Source organism: Chiloscyllium plagiosum, unplaced genomic scaffold (genome assembly GCF_037043375.1).
Source record: "Chiloscyllium plagiosum isolate Xiang-an unplaced genomic scaffold, Cpla_swu_hap1 HiC_scaffold_11, whole genome shotgun sequence".
Taxonomy (NCBI): Eukaryota; Metazoa; Chordata; class Chondrichthyes; order Orectolobiformes; family Hemiscylliidae; genus Chiloscyllium; species Chiloscyllium plagiosum.
Genome location: NW_028270149.1, coordinates 16,615,906 through 16,635,432, shown reverse-complemented (window position 1 = coordinate 16,635,432; position 19,527 = coordinate 16,615,906). Strand labels below are relative to the sequence as shown.

The following is a 19,527-nucleotide window of genomic DNA, read 5'->3' as shown; positions in this document are numbered from 1 at the left end:
TTCCTCCAGGTGCTCTGCTTTCCTCCCACAGTCCAAAGATGTGCAGTTTAAGTGGATTGGTCACGCTAAATTGCCCCGTAGTGTCCAGGTGGATGAAGGCAGGGTTATGGGGATAAGGTAAGGTCTGGGTCAGATGCTTTAGCACAGTGTTAGCACAGACTCAATGGGCCAAATGGCCTCTTTCTGCATTGTAATGATTCTATGTGGCATTTTTTGGATGTGGAAGTATTCCTGCTAGATAAATGTGACAAGTGTAAAGATAATTAAAGCCCCGAGCTCCTGCCTGATAAATCTAACAGTGTGCCAGGCTAAGCACAATATCATTAATCATTTCTCTTTTGTTAGTAATAGCTAAGCTGCATGGAATGAAATGAGTTTGTATACACAAAAGCAAAAAAAAACATATGAAGTAGACTCTGCAAGGAGAATGACAACTGCAATGTCTGGTGAATATTTGCAAAATGCTATTGTTGATTTGCAACAAGGCTAAGCAGCAAACGTATTTTTGTTTCTCAACTGTTTCTCATTTTCTTGTACCTTTGGAAGAATTGATTGGTGAAATGTATGTCTTGGCAATTCTGAACATTACTGTGGATGGGAATGAAAAGGTGAGACATTGTGACAGTGGGAACAGCAATCAAACTGTCCCTGAACATATCCGCATGAAGCAATTACCTAGATAGAGCAGCTGCACAAACTTAACGTATCAAACCACTTAATGTGAGACTTGCAATTATTCAGGAGTTTACTTTTTAGGTATTTTAATCTACTTACCCTATTGGTGGTAGAAATATTAATCTGCATTCCCTAGAATCCATTGTTATCTTGCATTGAAAGTGCAATAATCAATGTGTTCCTTCATATCATTACTTCTTCCTTGACTGTAGCATGACAATTTTAAATATTTACCTATATCTAAACTAAGTATCAGCAATTAAATGACAAATGGGTGTAGTATGACAAATTTGTATAAAATAAAATTTAAAGAACTTAAGATGCTTTATAAAAAAAGTATGTTGTTTTAAAGAATTCTCTTTATATAAAATTCCACGCTTCTTTTCTAAATACTTGTTTAATTGAGTATTGACCCTGAATTTCTGTTTTTTTTCCCATTGAATCTTGTCCCAATGGCCGAGCCTATTGGAAAATGGCAGATGTACAGGTGGGCCAGGTCATTAATGATTACAGTGACTACCCAGCTTGCTACCCACCTCTTATAGGGCCACTGGCAATAGTGCGCAGCATTAAGAATAGGTCCTCCCGTTGGTAAGAATGCCTGCTTGTCCATCTCACTTGGAGACCCGGACAGATGCTGGAGGTAAGCATGCCTTGTAAATTTAGAAATGGGTTTAGAATGTGGTAGGAAACTGTAACCACAACAACATAGAACATAGAACATAATAGTACAGTACAGACTGTTCGGTCCTTGATATTACACCAATCTGTGGAACCAATGTGAAGCCCATCTAACCGACACTATACTATTTTCATCCATATATTTACCCAATGACCATTTAAATGCCCTTAAAGGTGATGAGTATACTACTGTTGCAGGCAGTGTGTTCCACACTCCTACTACTCTCTGAGTAAAGAAACTACCTCTGATATCTGTCCTATATCTATCACCCCTCAATTTAAAACTATGTCCCTCATGCTAGCTACCATCATCCTTGGAAAAAGGCTCTCACTGTCCACCCGATCTAACCCTCTGATTATCTTATATGACTCAAGTTACCTCTCAACCTTCTTCTCTCTAACGAAAACAGCCTCAAGTCCCTCAGCCTTGCCAAATAAGACGTTCCATCCATACCAAGCAACATCTCAGCAAATCTCCTCTGAACCCTTTCTAAAGCTTCCACATGCTTCCTATAATGCGGTGACCAGAACTGTACGCAATATTCCAAGTACGGCTGCACCAGAGTTTTGTACACCTGCATCATTACCATGTGGCTCTGAAACTTAATCCCTTTACCAATAAAAGCTGACACACTATATACATTCTTACTAGTCCTAGCAACCTGGATAGTAACTTTCAGGGATCTATGCACATGGATACCAAGATCGCTCTGCTCATCCACACTACTAAGAATCTTACCATTAGCCCAGTAGTCTGCATTCCTGTTACTCCTTCCAAAGTGAATCACCTCACACTTATCCACATTAAACTCCATTTGCCACCTCTAAGCTCAGTTCTACAGCTTATCCATGTCCCTCTGTAACATGTAACATCCTTCAGCACTGTAAACAACTCCACTAATCTTCATGTCATCCGCAGATTTGCTAACTCATCCTTCCATGCCCTCATCTAGGACATTTATAAAAATGACAAACATCAGTGGCCCCAAAGCAGATCGTTATGGTACACCACTAATAACTGAACTCCAGGATGAATGTTTCCCATCAACCACCACCCTCTCTCTTTTTTCAGCTAGTCAATTTTTAATCCAAACCAGAAAATCACCCGCAATCCCATGCCTCCGTATTTTGTGCAATAGTCTACCGTGGGGAACCTTATCAAATGTCTTGCTGAAATCCACATACACCACATCAACCGCTTTACCGTCATCCACCTGTTTGGTCACCATCTCAAAGGACTCAATAAGGATTGTGGGGCACAACCTACCCTTTACGAAACCGTGTGAATATCCCTAATCAACTTATTCCTCTCTAGATGATTATAAATCCTATCTCTTATAACCTTTTACCACACTTTACCTACAACCAAAGTAAGGTTCACTGGTCTATAATTACCAGGGTTGTCTCTACTCGCTTTCTTGAACAAGGGGACAACATTTGCTATCCTCCAGTCTTCTGGCACTATTCCTGTAGACAATGACGACATAAAGATAAAGCCAAAGGCTCTGCAGTCTCTGCCCTGGCTTCCCAAAAAATCCTAGGTTAAATCACATCCAGCCCACAGGACCTATCTATTTTCAAACTTTCCAGAATTGCTAACACCTCCTCCTTGTGAACCTCAATCCTGTCTAGTCTAGCACCCTGTATCTCAGTATTCTCCTCGACAACGTTGTCTTTTCCAGTGTGAACACTGACAAAAAGTATACATTTAGCGCTTTCCCTATCTCCTCGGACTCCACGCACAACTTCCAATTACTAGCCTTGATTGGCCCTAATCTTTCTGTAGTCATTCTTTTATTCCTGATATTCCTCGAGAAAGTTTTAGGGTTTTCCTTGATCCTATCTGCCAATGACTTCTCATGTCCCTTTCTGCCTTTCTTAGCTCTCTATTTAGGTCTTTCTTGTCTAACTTGTAACTCTCAAGCACCCTAACTGAGCCTTCACGTCTCATCCTAACGTAAGCATTCTTTTTCCTCTTGACTAGAGATTCAACCTCTTTATAAAAACAATACATCGTATTTATAAAGCACCTGAATAGAATGGAACATTCCACTGTACTTTTCTGTAATATTATATAACTAGGACTGACAGTGAGTTACTGAGGAGACTAGGTCAGATGATGACAAGCTTTGTCAAAGAAGTAGATTTTTAAAAAATGTCTTGAAGGAGGAAAGTGAGTACAAGGTATTGAGAGGGAATTGCAGAGCTGAGCTTAGGCAATTGAGGACATGGTAGGGAAATTATAATTGAAAATGCACAAAATTAGAGGAGGGTTGTTGAGCATTTGTAGATGACAGAGACAAGGAGGGGCAAAGCCAAGGAAAGATTTGAGAATCAAGGTGATAATTTTAAAATCTGGATCTCATTTGAGTAGAACTTGAAATAGGTCAGTGAGCACAGGGCTGATAGCAGAATGAGACATGCTGTGCGTTAATGTGAGCAGCGGATTTCAAGATTATGTTAAAAATCACACAACACCAGGTTATAGTCCAACAGGTTTATTTGGAAGCACACCTGATGAAGGAGCAACGCTCCAAAAGCTAGTCCTTACAAATAAACCTGTTGGACTATAACCTGGTGTTGTGTGCTTTTTAACTTTGTACAGCCCAAACATACACTGGCTCCTCCAAATCATGTTCAAAATTACGGAAGATAGAATGTAGGGCATGAGCCAGGAGCATTTTGGAATAGTCAAATTGTTTGGTAATCAAGAGCAAGCTCACTGGGCCCAGTTATTAATGCAAAAAGAAAAATCAATAAATTGTGGCAAAGAAGAGAACCACCATGAGTTACTGATCACAATGAATTGGTGGATGATTTATTTCATTTCACTGTTTTCATTGTTAATCACAGGAATTCACTATCAAAGAGTGTCAGGAATTGTTGGACTTGAGTCATCAATGCAAATTAAACACGTCACAAAGAGTTAGGTAGTTCACAGGGTAAGGGGGTGATTTATGATCCTGACAAGTGTTTCCATTGTGGAGATTATTTGTGAAACTGCAGCATCTCACTGTGACAGGTAGTCTACTGTTCCTAAAGGCATATTAGATTTAGAAAAAGAAACTTACTGTTTATGTCTGTCTCACTTGCAATTCTTTCACATTTTCCCAATCTTTACTCCTTTTTCCATATCTAATTTTATGCTAATTTCCCCATTTCTTTCTGAATTTTTTGTTTTCTCTACGCTTAAGTCTCATTCGTTAACAAGAGACTTTGATGGTTTCAATGCCCCAGTAGCCTTATCATGTAGTTACCTGCTTGCACATACAGTAATAGAATGTACATAGAATGGTCTCAACACAGAATAGCGCCATTCTACCCATCATATTCATACTTGCTCTTTGCACTCCATTGTTTTCTCACTGAAGCCCTGCAATTCCTTTGTTCTGCAGAAGTTTATTCAATTCTCTCATGAAAGTCACAATTCAAAATACCCTCACCGTGTTGTCAGGCAGTGAATTCCATATTCTGACCACTCAATACGTCAAAATGATTTTCATCCAGCTATTGATGTTTCTTTTACCTATCAGATTAACTCAATGTTCATTGTGTCACAACAAAGGTAGTCCCTATTTTTACTAAGAGTTGTTCCTTGGCTCAAAGATACTCTGTCTTTGATTTTTTTCAGAGGGACAATAAACCAGGCTGGGCTCCGATTAGTCTGGTTTGGTACAGAGATGAAAAGGATTTTGAGAGGCCTTTTGTTTAAATGTAAACAGATGAGACTTCAGGCCAAAGTGGTTGTGTTTTAGAAGTTACCTGTAAAATGAATCTAGCAGAGCTGAGCAGTTTTTAGTTCAGTCTTGAACTGGTTGGAAGTTCAATAGGGAGGTGTGTGGAAACTCTCTCTCTCTTTCTGCCCTTCAACTTCAACCTGTAAGTATGTGTTCCATTTACACTGGTTTTTAAAGGGAGTTTGCTCATTGGGACTGTTGTGTATATTCGGAACAGCATAAATTAAGTCTGGTTGGACAGGCTGAGTTCTGTAAAACTTCTTTATTGTGTTCTTTGCGTTTCATTGTGTAATTTTGTGAATAAAGGTTTTGTCTGTTTTAAACCTGGTAGCCAACCTCACTAAAATACTCTAGGTAACTTTCACTGTACACTTACCAAAACAAATTGCAAAGTTATGGTCTGGGGCTGTCTGCTTAAGAATGTTTTGAGTGGTGGGTCTAGTCCATAACAATTGGTTCTCCAAAAGGAAGCAGTCCAAGACCCTTCAAGATTTTGAAGACTTCCGTGAAATCACTCTTGACCTTCTCTTCACTAATCAGAATAATTCCAATTTCTCCTTCAATCCCTGTAACAAAATCCCACAACCGCACATCTATTCTCGCCATTTTATTTCCACACTCTCTCTAATACCTTCACATCCTTCCTAAAGTGAAGCCCCAAAACTGGACACCAAACTCTAGGTGAGGCCGAACCTGTGTTGTATAAAGCTTAATTTTTATTCATATTTTCTACTCTGTGCTTTTGTATATAGAGTAAAGCTCAGGATCCCATTTAAACCACATTCTCAATGTGACACAATAATCTGTACAGAAATATCCCCAATCCCTCTGCTCCTCCACCTCCCTTTAGAATTGCAAGCTTTATTTTAAATATATTCTCCTCTTTCTTCCTACCAAAATTAATCACTTCACAGTTTTTCAGCCAATTCCATTTCATCTGCCATGTGCCTGACATTCCAACAGCATGTTGAATTCCTCTTCAAGCTGATCAAAATTCTCCTGACAATTCCTAGTACTTTCCCATTTTGCATCATCTGCAAATTTTGAAATATGCTTTTTACTCCCAGGTCGAAGTGATTAATATAAATCAAGAAAAGTAGTGCTCCCAATACCAACTGCTGGGAAACCCCATTGTATACCTTCCTCCAGTTTCAGAAACAGTCTCTTGGGCAACATTGTTTCTCTGTTATCATTGTACCTTTAATGCATAGACATCAACTTTGCTAACACACCTGTTAAGTAGCACTTTATGAATTTCAGCAATTTTAACACTTAACATGAATGATTGATTGATTTGTTGTTGTCACATGTACTGAGATACAGTGAAAAGTGTTTTTTTGTGTGCTCTCCTGGCAGATGTAGACAGGGGTGTGCCCCCCCTACTCCACATCCTGAAGTCAATGACCAGCTTCTTCATTTTGTTGTCATTTACGGAGAGACTGTTGTCTTTACACCATGCCGCTAAGCACTCACTCGCTGTTTTCTGTCTCATCGTTGTTGGACATCCGACCTACAATGGTGGTATCATCAGCAAATTGGAATGGATTCGGGGTGGAATTTGGCCACACAGTAGTGAGTGTATAAGGAGTACTGTAGGGTGCTGAGTACACAACCTTGTGGGGCACCAGTATGGAGCATTATGGTGCAAGAGGTGTTGTTGCCTATTCTCACTGATTGGGTCTATGGGTCAGCAAGTCAGGAATCCACTTACAGAGGGGGGAGCTGAGACCTAGGTCTCTGAGTTTAGAGATAAGTTTGTTTGGAATTATGGTGTTGAAAGTGGAACTGTCAATAAGTGGGAGCCTGATGTAGGTCTACTTGTTATCCAGATAGGTGTAGGGCCAGGGAGATGGCATCGGCTGTAGACCTGTTGCACCTGCAGACAAATTGCAAAGGATCAAGGTAATCTGTGAGGCTGGAGTTGATGTGAGCCATGACTAACTTCTCAAAGCATTTCATAATTATGGAAGTCAGAGCCAATGGGCGGTAGTCATTGAAGCATACTGCATGATTTTTGTTTCGCACCAAGATGATGGTGGTTTTCTTGAAACAGAAGGGGCTTCAGATCATATAAGGAGAGTTAAAGATGTCAGTGAACACTCCCGCCAGTTGGTCTGTACAGGATCTGAGTGCACGGCCAAGGACTCCATCTGGGCCAGTCACTTTTGGTGGGTTCACTCAAAAGCTTAGAGGTGTAGGGGACAGCAAAGAAGGTTACCTCAGAGTACAACAGGATCTTGAACAGATGGGCTAATGAGCCAAGGAGTGGCAGAAGGAGTTTAATTTAGATAAATGTGAGGTGTTGCATTTTGGAAAGGTAAATCAGGGCAGGACTAATATACTTAATGATAAGGGCCTGGGGAGTGTTACTGAACAAAGAGAGCCTGGAGAGCAGATTCATAGCTCCTTGAAAGTGGAGTCGCAGATAGATAGAATAGTGAAGAAGACGTTTGGTATGCTTTCCTTTATTGGTCAGAGTATGGAGTACAGGAGTTGGGAGGTCATGTTACGGCCGTACAGGACATTGGTTAGGCCACTGTTGGAATATTGCATGCAATTCCGGTCTCCTTCCTATCGGAAAGATGTTGTGAAATTTAAAAGGGTTCAGAAAAGATTTACAAGGATGTTGCCAGGGTTGGAGGATTTGAGCTATTGGGAGAGGCTGAACAGGCTGGGGCTGTTTTCCCTGGAGCGTCGGAGGCTAAGGGCTGACCTTATAGAGGTTTATAAAATCATGAGGGGCATGGATAGGGTGATTAGCCAAGGTCTTTTCCCTGGGGTCGGGTAGTCCAGAACTAGAAGACATAAGTTTGGGTGAGAGGGGAAAAATTTAAAAGGGACCCAAGAGGCAATTTTTTCATGCAGAGGGTGGTGTCTGTATGGAATGAGCTGCCAGAGGAAGTGGTGGAAGCTGGTACAATTCCAACATTTAAAAGGCATCTGGATGGGTATATAAATAGGAAGGGTTTAGAGGGAAATGAGCATATGCAACTCAATTAATGTCGGATATCTGGTCGGCATGCACAAGTTGGATTGAAGGTTCTGTGTCCATGCTGTGTAGCTCTACGACTCTATGAGTCTAAGAAGGCAAATCTAAAGTCTGCGGCAGTGACTGTAGGTACAGGGCATCTGAGGCCGTTAGGATTGGCGACATTGTTTCACTGACCTTCTCTTCAAAGCAAGCATAGCATGCATTGAGCTCATCAGGTAGGGATGCACTGTTGCCCTCGATTCTGTCTGATCTCACTTTGTCGCCCGTTATGTCGTGTGAGCCTTGCCACAAACGATAGGTGTCCGTGTGGTTGGTCTGGGTATCAAGCTTAGCTTGGTGTTGCCTCTTAGCATCCCGATGGCATTACAAAGATCATACCTGAACTGAAAAGTTAGGACAAAAAATGAACTGACAGTTGTCATGGCGAAATGCTTGGTTCCCTGTAACCTTTGGTCATGGGGGCCTTTGGATGGGCATGGAAGAAATGGTACTGGAGATGGAGCTGCAGTAACCCAAGTAATAACATCAATGTAGTTAGGTCTATTGTAAGGTCAGAAGTGAACATTTTTGCTGCTGATTTCATGATATTCAATATTAATGCTTCCTCAGATAATGAAACTCTCCGTGCCCATATGAAATAAGGACTGGGCAATATCCAGGATTGTGCAGATAAGTGGCAATCAACATTCACCTTACTTAAGTGCCAAGCAATAACCATTTCCAACATGAGAGAATCTGACATGCAATGGGACATCCATCCCTGAATCCCCCATTATCAACATTCAGTGGGTTACCATTGATCAGAAACTAAAGAAGACCGGCCACATAAATATTGTGGCTACATGGGCAGCTAAAAGGCTAGAGGTCTGCAGTGAGTAACTCAACTCCTGCCTCCCCAAAGCCTGTCCACAAGCTATAGGGCCAAGTCAGGGAAGTGATCAAATACTCCCCACTTGTGTGGTTGAATGAGGCTCCAACAGCACTCAAAACACTTCTTGCCAAATAGGATAATGCGGACTACTTGATAGGATCTTCAATATTCAGTCCCTACACCACCGTGGCAGCAGGGCTTGGTCCTGGCTTTGTGCTATTACCGCTGCACTGTTAATCCAGAGACCAAAGTAATACTCTGGGAACCTGGGTTCAAATCCTGCCATAGCTGGTGGAATTTGTATTCAATTAAGAACAAAATCTGTAATTAAGAGTCTAATGATGAACATGAATCCATTGCTGACTGTCAGAGAAACCCATCTGGTTCACTAAAGTCCTTTCCAGAAGAAAATTGCCACACTTACCTGGTCTGGCCATATGGGACTCCAGACTCACAGCAATCGGGTTGACTCTTCATTGCCCTCTGCTGGCCTGACCAGTGATGCCCTCATCCCGTGAATGAATAAGAAAAATGCATTGCAATAATCTGTCCTTCAACATCATCTTTCAACCTGCAACCTCTGCCAGCTGGATGAACAAAGGCAGCAGATCCATACAACCTACAAGTCCCGCTCCAGGGCACACAGTATCCTGACTTGGGTCAAAATCCTGAAATTCCTTCCCAACCCCAACTCTAACAGTTCAAGAAACAGCTCGCCACCACTTTTTCGTGGTAATTAGAGATGGGCATTAAAGCCCATTATGCCCACATCCAATGAATGAATAAAGAAAACTCCCTGATGGCCAACAGCCAAATGCAAATTAGATCCACCTTCCTCCTGCAGTCCATATAAATATCAGTAGGGTCAGTGTTGGAGGACAATGGCCAAGAACAATCACAGGATAACTGCAAAGCATTGAACAATGCAGTCCCTGGACAAGGATTTACTGATTGATTCAACCTGATTATCCCACAACATGTCCAATGGTATCATCCAGAGCTGCAGTAAAGTTTTCTGCTGGCCTCCCACTTTGCACCCTTCATAAACCTGAGCTCGTTCAAAGCACTGCCAGCCAGATCCTACTCGCACCATTCCCTGATCCCCCATCAGCTTTGCATCCTCTGACCTGTGTGAGTTCTGAACTGGCAAGGAGGAAACAGGACAATGTGGGTAAGCATGTTCCTCAGGAACTATCGCACACTGTACATTGAGGGGAGGAAATTTGGCCTCATCTACTTGAATAGAAACATATAACGTAGTTAAAAAGAACAGTAACATCCACTGTGAGGGGCTGATGCAGTATCTAGGAGAAAGTGAGGACTGCAAATGCCCTGGACAAGGATTTACTGATTGATTCAACCTGATTGTCCTGCAACATGCATGCGCCAAGTCTTGGGAGGAGCATATCAGCAAAGTGAGGCAGAAACTGGGCAGATGGAAGCTACGGTCGCTCTCCATCGCGGGAAAAAACCTGGTCATCAGGTGTGAGGCACTGTCAGTGTTGTTATATGTGGCACAGGTCTGGCCTATTCCCAGAACCTGTGCCGCTGCAATCACCCGGGCTATCTTCCAATTTATGTGGAGATCAACGATGGATCGGGTCCGAAGGGACTCGATGTATAAAGATCTGGGCAACGGGGGAAAAAATACACCCAATGCCACCCTCACCCTGATGGCCACCTTTGTGTGTGGCTGCATCAAGCTGTGCGTGGATCCCCGGTACGCAAACACCAAGTGTCTCTACGTACTGAGGTTCTACCTGTCCCTGGTGTTGCGAAGGATGGGCCTGGCCTCGCTGTTGCAGAACGCTCCGAGTAGTTGGACCGTTCCGTATCACCTGTCCTTCATGGAGAAGTTTATGAAGAAAAACACGTTTGACCACAAGTCCATCAGGAAGTGGTCAGCACGTAGTATCCTTGAGACCCTTTGGGAAAAGGAGAGGGCGGATCCTATCGAGCGGTTCCCTGGGCAGACTGTCAAAGCCATTTGGCAGAATGCCTCATCGCCAGAACTTTCTAACAAGCACAAAGACATGGCTTGGCTGGTGGTGAGAAGTGCTCTGTCTCTGAGATCCTTTATGCATGCCTGGACTCTCTCCCGCACCGCACGCTGCCCTCGAAGCGGCTGTGGGGGGGACGAGACTGTCACACACCTCCTTCTGGAATGTGCCTATGCAGAGGAAGTCTGGAGAGGAATGCAGTGGTGTTTGTCGAGGTTTGTCCTGAGCAGCTCCGTGACGCGGGACTCCGTGCTCTACGGCCTGTTCCCCGGGTCGCACACCGAGACGAACATCAACTGTGCCTGGAGGATCATCAATTCGGTGAAGGACGCTCTCTGGGTGGTCTGAAACCTGCTGATCTTCCAGCTGAAGGAGTTGACCCCAACTGAGTGTTGCAGACTGGCACATTCCAAGGTCCAGGACTACGTGTTGAGGGACGCGCTGAAGCTTGGGGCAGGTGCCACCAAGGTGCGGTGGGGAAAGACCACTGTGTAAAGTCTGCCTGCCTAAGAAGAACAGGGGGCCCGCACAGTCATTTGGGCTCTGCTGAAGCCTCAGCTAAATGTATGGACATATGATTGATAAACGTACAGACCTGTATATATAAATGATAAATTCTGATCTCTGTATGCAAATGTTTACGTATGTATGGCATGACCAACTGTACAGGCCATCAAATTATTTTATGAGTAAAGTATATTTTTGAAATAAAAAAAACATGGTATCATCCAGAGCTGCAGTAAAGATTTCTGCTGATGTGTTTTGAAGCGAGACCTTAACAGATCTCATGCAATCGATGTGAATGTCTTTCAGTCGTTATTGTGAAGTAGGGACACTGGCCCTGGTGATTTAGCAGCAAGTACTGTGTTAGGGGTACAGACACTAGCTGACGATAATTAGAGTTTGTAGTCAGCCTCTGTTCACAATGTTTGCAATGACATATTTTCAGGAAGACGTGCTAAGGCCTGCTCTGTACCTAACCATCATGTCATTGTCAAAAACGATGCTCTTGTTGCCACTGAGATGGAGCTCGGACCTGACTCTAAAGCAAAACAAACACTTGATCCCTAGCAGCAGCAAGATAGATCTAAAGAACATGTTGACAAACAGTGTCTTTAGTAGAAAGTGAGGACTACAGATGCTGGAGGACAGAGTTGAGAGTGTGGTGCTGGAAAAGCACAGCAGGTCAGGCAGCATTCGAGGAGCAGGAGAATCGACATTTCGGGCATAAGCCAGATGGTATCTTTAGCATTGACAGGATAATGAAAGCATGACCTTGTTGTCACAGAACAGTGTTTCATTTATATGGCTGTTGAAACAGTGAGGATAAGGCTGTGGTGCTGAATTCTCTAACACCCCAATTGTTTCCCTCCTGTGAGGGTAGTGCAATAGGTGAAATCATCCAGGACTTGGATAGCATGAGGTCCAGGTTTTTGCCACAATCGACACCCTGTCAACTATGTCAAAAAGGCAGAAAGCAACCAAAATGCCATGTTCGATGCCAAACATGACATTTCACACTGGTCAGGCCAGCATTTATTGCCCATCCCTAATTGCCCAGAGAGCAGTTAAGCATCAAACACATTGCTGAGGTCTGGTGTCACATACAGGCCAGACCAGGAAATGACAACAGTTTCCTTCTCTCAAGGACATTAGTGAACCAGGCAGGGTTTTTATTTTACAACAATTGACAATGTATTCATGGTTGTTATTAGACTTTTAATTCCAGACTTTTATTGAATTCAAATTCTACGATCTGCCTTGACCTCTCGAACCCGGGTCCCCAGAACATTACCTGGGTCTCTGGATTAACAGGAGACAGTGAGGGCTGCAGATGCTGGAGAGTCAGAGTCGGAAAATGTGGAGCTGGAAAAGCACAGCAGGTCAGGCAGCATCTGAAGAGCAGGAGCAGGTTCCTGATGAAGGGCGTATGCCCAAAACACTGACTCTCCTGCTCCTCGGATGCTGCCTGACCTACTGTTTTTTTCTAATGCTTCACTTTTCATCTCTTGATTAACAGTCTAGCCACAACACTAACAGCTGTTGCCTCCCCAGTAAGGTGAGTTTGCAAGAGGGCCATAGTTTGTGCATGGAATGTTTGTAGTCAGAATTGGCCATTAAATTGACCCGCTACCTCCACTTAAATTGGCTTTTAGACACCCTGGGGTCTGCAAATGGGAACAGGAGATTAGCCGCAGTAAGAGCAGGATTGTTCTCAGTACATTTCTCTTGAATAGCCAGGATACCCCTTTGGGGATACAGTTCCAGCGTGTCTTGGGGATAGGGGGGGGTCAAAGTTCTTCAGGGGATATCAGGTATCCTTTCCGAATAAGGGCCAGCGATCCTTTCAAGAGGGTCAGATGCCCTTAGAGACTGTTAACTGTGGAGAAGATTTTGTGTTGAAGGTGCTTAAAGCCCTTGGAAAAGCCCAACTTCTCAAGAGTTCAAGAAGTGTCAAGCACTGTCAGGAACGAACAAGAAGCATTTATTGGTCTGGCAGTATCAGAGATGTCACAAATATCAACCTGTCAAGGAACATCAAGGCAGTCCGGTAGTACCAAGAGAGGTCAAAGCATGCAAAAGCTTTCACACAGTTTCAAGAAGTAGTAAGGTGAACCAACAAGTGTCAAGGATTGTCAAGAACTATCAAATAGTGTAGAAGTAGTAATAGCCTGTTAAAATGTATTTTTTTTCTATGAATGACAGTGCTTTTCTCAATAGCGTATTGTCTGTAAAATGGGACTTTAAGTAATAGAATTTTATTTCTCTCCTGTCTTTGGATACTGGTGGATATTTAATGTGTTAGCACGGTCAGTGAAGGTGGATGCAGACACTAAGTTGGTGCATGAAGGACCATGGAGTATGGATAGAAGGGGATAAGATAGCATAGGAGATATGAAGTGTGGGAATAGGGCATTAGGATGGTACAGGGGGAGTGTGTGGAGTGAGAGGTGATAGTAAGGTGTGATAGCTGGTGATCTGCAACTATCATGCTGTGATATTTACCTTAGCTCCCATAACATAAATATGAAGAAAAGTCAGATACTACAGAACAGCTGAACATGCATTTATCATAGCTCCTGATATTTATCTATATGTACTACACTCACAGGCATTTGCACGGTTGGTCCCAAATTAAGCAATTCATATGTACAAAGTCAAGTTTCCCCTAGCATGTCATACTTCAAGAGGACAGAGCTCAGGAAGATGGAGAGCTTTAGACTATTATGTCACACATCATTATATGGTGATGACATCATGAGCATGTCCCTTAAAAGGATACCTGATTTTTTTTGTGCAACCTGACACATCAAGGGGCATGTGGGATGAGGGCCGGAGGAATGGTTTATGTTTTCTTCCTTTATTTTCATTTTTGGACAGGATGTTAGAGCTCGAAGACCCTCAGCCCCTCCTGGGGAACTGGCAGCTTCCTCAGCTCTGTTCAGATCATGTGGCCTGACTCCAAACCAATCTAACTGCCAGGCTGCAAATGGCAAGTGTAGGTCGCCATTTTTAAAGGCCAGATTTGGAGAATCAGGATTTAAAGTCATCACGTCGTAGAGTTTTTACAGCACAGAAAGAAGCCCTTTGACCCATCCTGTCCATACAAGTAATCAAATATCCATCAATTCTAATCCCAATTTTCCAGCACTTAGACTGTAGCTTTGTAGATTATAGCAATTCAAATGCTCATCTAAGTAGTTCTTTAATGTCTCCAGAGTTCTCACCTCCACCAGCCTATGAGGCAGTGAGTTCCAGATACCTATAAACTTCTCAGTGAGAATTATTTTCCTCAAATCCCCTCAAAATGTCCTGCTCCTTGTCTTAAAAAAATGTGCTCAACGCAAAAGCGAAAATTGCTGGAAAAGCTAAGCAGGTCTAGCAGCATCTGTGGAGACAATCAGATTTAATGTTTTGGGTCGAGTGACCCTTCCTTAGAAGTTAGAAATGTGCTTCCTTGTTATTGACCCCTTTGCAAAGGGGAAATGTTTCTATCTATTCTTGTGTAAGCCTTTCAGAAAATAGTACACCTCAATCAGATCCTGTCTCAGTCTTCTGTACAGTCAGGCAAACAACCGCAGCCTAACCGCAGCTCTCAGCACTCAACCTGACAACAAAATTTGGCGACTGAGACTCTTGTAGTGTCTGTCCCTTAAATAGGAAACAACACGAGTTCAAAAGGAGAGGTTTTGTAGATCAGTCATGCCATCACTGGTGACTGGCTGATGGCTGACGATTACAGCTGGGCAAAGGGAGATGGTCCTGGTGCCAGGCACAACCTTTGAAAATTGTTCAGTCACGGCAGAAATACTGTCCTCTCAAGGTCAACCATACTGCCTACGCCGATTAAAAAAAAAAGTTCCCCAATTCGTTAGAGCAGGCACTCTCCGATATTCCCATTCAGAGTGTGGAAGTAACATGAACATACTTTGCATTCTGAACATGTAGACAGCAAAAGTAGAGAAAGGCAGACTGGTTTGAGGCTGACATCACTCTGATAGAACCTGTTATTGAAGCCAAATAGTCTGTTATTATCATTTAGCGAAAACCAATTGAGAATGCACTAGGCACTGCTTGAAGTAAAGTCCAACAGACTGCTAGACAGCACACTAATGACCACAAGTTACAATTCTGCTGAAATATTCGGGTGTCCATCAAAACAGGGAATGCTACAGACAATGTGAAGGTGGGACTTTGTTACTGCACTGTCCTTATGGAGACAAAGTCCGCCTTCACATTGAGAATAACCTCCATCGTGTTGTGTAAAACTATCACTGTGATAAATGGGACAGACTTTGAACTGATCTAGCAACTCAAGACTGGGCATTCATGAAGCACTGTGGGCCATCAACGGCAGCAGAACTGTACTCCAGCACAATTTTCAACCTCATGACCTGGCATATCCCCCATTCAGCTATTACTATCAAGCCAGGGGATCAACCCTGGGTCAATGAAGAGTGCAGGAGGGCATGCCAAGAGCAGCATCAGGCATACCTAAAATGAGGTCTCATCTTGGTGAAACTACCAAACAGGACTACTTGCGTGTCGAACAGCATAAACAGCAAGTGATAGACAGAGCTAAGTGATCCCACAGCCAACAAGTCAGATCTAAGCACTGCAGTCCTTCCACATCCAGTCCTGAATGGTGGTGGACAATTAAAAAAACTCACTGGAGGAGGAGGAGGCTCCACAAATATCCCCATCCTCAATGATGGAGGAACCCAGCAAATCAGTGCAAAAAGTAAAGCTGATGCATTTGCAAGAATCTTCAGTCGGAAGTGCCGAATAGATGATCCATCTCGGACACCTCCACTGGTCCCCAGCATCACAGATACCATTCTCCAGCCAATTTGATTCACTCCACGTGATATCAGGAAATGGTTGGAGGCACTGGATACTGCAAAAGCAATGAGCCCTGATAACATTCCAGCAATACACAAAAAGCAGGACAAACCCAACTCAGCCAATTACCGCCCAATCAGTCTACTCTCCATCATCAGTAAAGTGATGGAAAGGGTTATCAACAGTGCATTCAAGTAGCACCTGCTCAGCAATAACCTGCTCAGTGATGCCCAGTTTGGGTTTCGCCAGGGTCATTCAGCTCCTGATCTCATTACAGCCTTGGTTTAAACATGGCCAAAAAAGCTGAATCCCAGAGGTGAGGTGAGAGTGACAGCCCTTGATATCAAGGCCATACTAACTGAGTATGTCATCAAGGAGCCCTGGCAAAACTGGCATCAATGGGTTTCGGGGGCAAACACTCTGCTGGTTAGTGTCATATCTGGCACAAAGGAAGATGGTTGTGGTTGTGGAGGGTCAGTCATCTCAGCTCCAGGACATCTCTGCAGGAGTCCCTCAGGGTAGTGTCCTGGCCCAACAATCTTCAGCTGCTTCATCAATGACCTTCCCTCTGTCTTAAGGTCAGAAATGGGGATGTTTGCCGATGATTGCACAGTGTTCAGCACCGGTCACAACTTCTCAGATACTGAGGCAGTCCGTACTCAAATGCAAAACGATCTGGACAATGTCCGGGCTTGGGCTGAAAGTGGCAAGTAACATTTGTGCCACACAAATGCCAGATAATGACCAGCACCATTAAGAGACACTCTAACCACTGCCCTTGACATTCAATGGTATTGTCATCACTGAGTTCCCCATTGTCAACAGCCTTGGGGTTACCATTGACCAAATACTCAGCTGGACTCACCACATAAATATAGTGGTTACATGAGCAAGTCAGAGACTAGGGATACTGTGGCGAGTAACTCACCGCCTGACACCCCAAAGTCTATCCACCATCTACAAGGCACAAGTGTCAGGAGTGTGATGGAATACTCCCCACTTGCCTAGATGGGTGCAGCTCCAATAACACTCAAGAAGCTTGACATCATCCAGGACAAAGCCACCTGCTTGATTGGCACCACATCCACATTCAATCCCTCCACTACTGCTGCTCAGTAGCAGCAATGTGTGCTATCTACAAGATGCACTGCAGAAATTCACCAAAGATCCTTAGATAGCACCTTCCCAACCCACGACTACTTCCAACTAGAAAGACAAAGGCAGCAGGTACTTGGAAACACCACCACCTGCAAGTTCCCCTCCAAGCCACTCACCTTCCTGACTTGGAAATATACCACTGTTCCTTCACAATCATTGGGTCAAAATCCTGGAATTCCCTCCCTAATGGCATTGTGGGTCAACCCACAGCAAGTGGACTGCAGTGGTTCAAGAAGGAAGCTCACCACCACCTTCTCAGGGGCAAATAAGGATGGGCCAGTGATGTCCAAATCGCACAAATGAATAAAAAGAGGCAACTGGTTTATCAGCAAAAAAAAAAGGCCTGATTGAAACAAAAAAGGAAAATAAATCTCGGGGCAAATTACTGCAGATGCTGGAATATGTACTGAAAACAAAATTGCTGTAAGTCATAGTGGGTCAAGCTGCCTCCATGGAGAGAGAGCAAGTTATCATTTTGACTCTTCATCAAACGTCTAGACTTGAAATACCTTGCTCTCTGTCCACAGAGGCTGCCTGACCCACTGTGATTTCTAGTATTTTTGTTTTAAGGGCAGGTAATCATTGATTGTAATATACATTTGGAGAGATAGGTGGCACATAACTTTGAGTTATTATCTGGGAAGAACACTGAAAACACTTTATATAAAAGACTGTCTGTCATGTGCAGAGCTAGATAGTAAACCAACAGTCGAGAAGATCATCAAAACTACCAATTCGATTGCCAAGGGCTAATGTTAGGCATAAAAGGAAAATATTGTGGATGTTGGTGATCTGAAATAAAAAAAACAGAAAATGCAGGGGATATTCAGTAGGTCTGGCAGCATCTGTGGAGAGAAAAGGAGAGTTAACATTTCAAGTCCTGTAACTCTCCTCCGAACTGAACAAGGTTGGAAAATGATGGTCCTTATGTTTTTGACAAATGGGGAAAGGGAAGTGAGTGGAGTAGATGGAGAAGTTGCTTGCCAGGAGACTGCATTGTGTGCAGCTAATGCAATAAATAGGAAGTTGTTCAAGTGAAAAACTAATTCATCTGGAAGGTGTGTCTGGGGTGTTGGACATTGAGGAGGGAGGGGGTGAATGAGCAAGTGTTACACATTCAGAGATTGTGAGGAAGTGGAGTCAAGGGAACTATGGGAGTCAGTGCATTTGTAATCAATATTGATGGTTAGCCTATCTCCTGAAATGGACGCAGAAAAGTCTAAGAAGAGAACCAAAGAGTCAGTGTGGACCTGCTGAAGACTATAAGGCCATAAGATATAGGAGCTCAGTTAGGCCATTCACCCCATTGAGTCTGCTCCACTATTTAATCATGGCTGAGATGTTGCTCAACCTCATTCTCTGTCTTCTCCCTTAAACATTTGATTCCCTTACCATTCAAGGATCCATCTATCTCTGTCTTAAAGACACTCAATGGCTGAGCCTCCAAAGCCTTCTTTGACAAAGAGTTCCACAGATTCACCGCCCTCTGGCTGAAGAAATTCCTCCTCATCTCAGATTTAAAGGGTCATCCTTTTACTCTGAGGCTGTGCCCTCAGGTCTTAGTCTCTCTGACCAGTGGAAACATCTTCTCCATGTCCCCTCTATCCAGGCCTCGAAGTGTTCTGCAAGTTTAATCAGATGCCCCACTCAACTTTCTAAACTCCAGAGTCCTCAACTGCTCCTCATATGACAAACCCTTCAGCTCTGGGATCATTCTTGTAAACCTCCTTTTGAACCCTTTCCTTAAATACGGGACCCAAAACTGTTCACAATAATTCAGATGCAATCTGACCAGAGCCCTATACAGCCTCAGCAATACATCTCTTCTCTTGTTTTCTAGATCTGTTGAAATAATATTGCATTTGCCTTCCTACTCACCAACTGAACCTACATGCTAACCTGAAGAAACTCCTGAACTAAGGCTCCCAAGTTGCTTTGTGTTTCAGATTTCTGAAGCCTTTCACCATTTTCAAATAGTTTACATCTCTTTTTCCTATCAAAGTGCATAACCTCACACTTTCCCACATTGTGTTCCATCTCCTACGTCTTTGCCCACTTGCCGAGCCTGTC

At 43.3% G+C, this 19,527-nt stretch overlaps 1 pseudogene; it reads left to right on the top strand.

Moving 5' to 3' along the window:
- The first annotated feature begins 6,548 nt into the window (after positions 1-6,548).
- LOC148148757 (uncharacterized) lies at positions 6,549-11,451 on the top strand (annotated as a pseudogene).
- The last annotated feature ends 8,076 nt before the right edge of the window (positions 11,452-19,527 follow it).